The sequence below is a fragment of the Rhincodon typus genome, unplaced genomic scaffold, assembly GCF_021869965.1.
Source record: "Rhincodon typus isolate 14 unplaced genomic scaffold, sRhiTyp1.1 hic_rhity00000057, whole genome shotgun sequence".
Taxonomy (NCBI): Eukaryota; Metazoa; Chordata; class Chondrichthyes; order Orectolobiformes; family Rhincodontidae; genus Rhincodon; species Rhincodon typus.
Genome location: NW_025965695.1, coordinates 138838 through 142107, shown reverse-complemented (window position 1 = coordinate 142107; position 3270 = coordinate 138838).

The window sequence follows — 3270 nt, the reverse complement described above, 5'->3', positions numbered from 1 at the left end:
GCAACTAGAAAAGATATTTCTGAAAAAAAAAATGTCCAGTGAAAATATATGGGTTGAAATTAGAAATAAGAAAGGAATGATCATGTGGTGGGATTGTACTATGGGTTCCTAATTAGTCAGGGGAAATTGAGGAACAAATACATAGAGAGATCTCAGATATACAAAAGAATGAGAAGGTTGTAGGAATCGGTGATTTTAATTTTCTAAACATTGACTGGAACTGCTACAGTGTTAAAGGTTTGGATGGTGAATAATTTGTTAAATGTGTTCAAGAATATTTTCTTTATCAATAAGTCAATGTTCCTACTAAAGAGAAAGAGAAAACTTGAGCTTCTCTTTGGTAATAAGGCACAGTAAGTGACAGAAGTGACTGTACAGGAATACTTTGGGTCTGGTGATAATAATTCTGTCAGTCTTAAAACAGTTATGGAAAAGGATAAGCCTTCCAGAAAAGGTAAAAGTATTTAATTGGAGTAAGGCCAATTTTAATGGTATGCGACAAGAACTTTCAAAAGTTGAATGGAGTAGACTGCAGGTAAAGGGTCATCTGATAAGTGGGAGGTTTTCAGAAGTGTGGTAACGAGAGTTCAGAATCATTATGTTCTTGTTAGAGTGAAAGGGAAGACTGGTAGAATGAGACAACAATGGATGAAAAGGATATTCAGCTTTAAGTCAAGAATAAAAAACTCATCATCAATTAGATACAAACAACTGGGTTTAAATGAATCTTTTGAACAGTATAAACAGTGTACAGGCATTCTTAAGTGGGAGATCAGGAAGACAGGAGGGGATATGAAAATGCCTTGATAGATAAGGTGACGGATAATGCAAAGATACACTACAAGTGCTTTAAGAGCAAGAAAGTAACTGGAGAGCGAGCATGGCTCTTTAAAGATTAAAGAGGTCATTTCGGCATTGAACCTCAGGAGATGACAGAAATATTACAAAGATATTAATATTTTGCATCAGTTTTTACGGTGGAGAAAGAAGTGGATGTTGGAGAATTCAGGGAAAAAAATAGTGTGTTTTGAAAACAGTTCACATGGACGTCTTCTAAAATATAAAGATGGATATCCCGTGCCACAGAAGACGGGGCAAGATTTTTAAATAAATATTTCTCCTCAGTGTTTAGTGAGGAGAGAATCATGGATGCTACGGAAATACGGGAAACAAGCGGGGATATTTTGGACCACATACTTATTCTCAGAGAGGTGGTGTTTGCAGCCTTAAAGCGGATAAATCCCTAGGCCTGATCAAATCCATCCTCAGACATTGTGGGAGGCAAGGGAAGAAATTGCAGAGGCCTTTGTAGAGAGTTTTGCTTCAGCTTTAGCCACTGGTGAAGTTCCAGGAGACTGGATAGTGGCTGATGCTGTTCCATTGTTTAAAGAAAGGTAGCAAAGACATGCCAGGGAACTGCAGGCCAGTGAGCCTGACAGCAGTGGTAGGCAAGTTATTGGACAGGATACTGAGGGACGGGATCAACCAACATTTGGACAGTCAAGGTCCGATTAGGGATTGTCAGGGTGGGTTTGTGCGCGGGAAGTCACGTCTGACAAATCTTTCAGACTTTTTCCGAGAGGAAACCAAGAGCATAGGTGAGGGTACGGCAGTGATCTCATCTATGTGGACTTTAATAAGGCTTTTAACAAGGTCCTGCACGCAGTCGAGTCATGCAGTTTAGGTCGCATGGGATCCAGGGAGAGCTAGTGAATTGATTCGAAACTGGCTCAATGGTTGGAAGCAGAGGGTGATGGTTGAAGGTGTGGTGTGCCACGGGGTCAGTGCTGGGACCTTTGTTATTTGTTATTTATGTAAATCATCTGGATGTGAATATACAGGGATGATTAGTAAGTTTGTGGATGATACAAAATTAGTAGGTATTGAGAGGGGAAGATTATCAGAAATTACAAAGGGATCTCGATCACTTGGGGAAGTAGGCTGAGGGTTGGCAAATGCAATTCAATACAGATAAGTGTGAGGTGTTGCACTTTGGAAAGTCAAACCAATGTAGGACTTATACAGTAAATGGTAAGGTCCTGAGGATTGTTGTGGAACAGAGGGACGAGGAGAACAGGTACATAGCTCATTGAAAGTGGTGTCACAGGTAACAAGGGTGGAGGAGAAGGCATTTAGCATGCTGGCCTTCATCGGTTGAGGCATTGAGTATAGGTGTTGGGACATTGTGTTACAGATGTATAAGTCATTGGTGAGGCTGCACTGGAATACTGTGTACGGTTTTGGTCACGCTGTCACAGGAAAGACATAGTTAAACTGGCAAGTGTGCAAAGAAGATTTACGAGGATGTTACCAGGACTAGTAGGGCCAAATTGTAGGGACAGGTTGGTCAGGGTAGGACTTTATTCCTTGGAACGTAGGAGAATGAGGGAGTGACTTTATTGAGGTGTCTAAAATCATGAGGGGCAAAGATAGGATGAATGCATATCGGCTTTATCCCAGGGATGGGGAATTGAAAACGCAAGGTCATAGGTTTAAGGTGAAAGGGGAAAGATTTAAGAAGGACCTGAGGGGTAACTTCTTCATGCACAGAGTGGTGCACGTATGGAATGGGCTGCTAGGGAAAGTGGTTGAGGCTGGTACAATAGCAGCATTTAAAAGACATTTGGACAGGTGCATGGATGGGAAGGGTTGAGAGGGAAGTGGACCAAATCCAGCAGTTGGAACTAGCTTAATGGCCAGCATGGACCAGTTTGGGAAAAAGGCCTTTTTGCATGCTGTATTACTCTATGAATCTAAATCTTACAACCTGTCTAGTGCATCCCATTGTGTTGTGGAAAGTTAAAGAGAAAATGTGGGGATGCTTGCACAAATATTGTATCATCTATACCTACGGGTGAGGTGCCAGATGACTGAAGAGTGGCTAATGTTGTGCCTTCATTTAAGGGACGTAAGGAGAAACCTGTGAACTAAAGGCATGTGAGTCTGACTTTGGTGGTGGATATTTTGTTGGAGGTGATTCTGGAAGATAGCATTTGGAGAGGCAAGGAATGATTATGGATTTTCAGCATGGTTTTATGCAAGTGAAATAGTGTCTCACACATTTGACTGAGATTTTGATGAAGTAACCAAGATGATCGACGAGGGCAGAGCAGTAAATATTGTTTACTTGGACTTTAGTAGAGCTCTTGACAAGGTTCCACAAGGTAGACTAATTAGTAAAGTTAGCTTACATGGGATCTGGGGTGAACTTGCCAGTTGGATAAAAAAATTTCCTTAATGTCACAAGACAGGCGATGGCAGTGGAGGGTT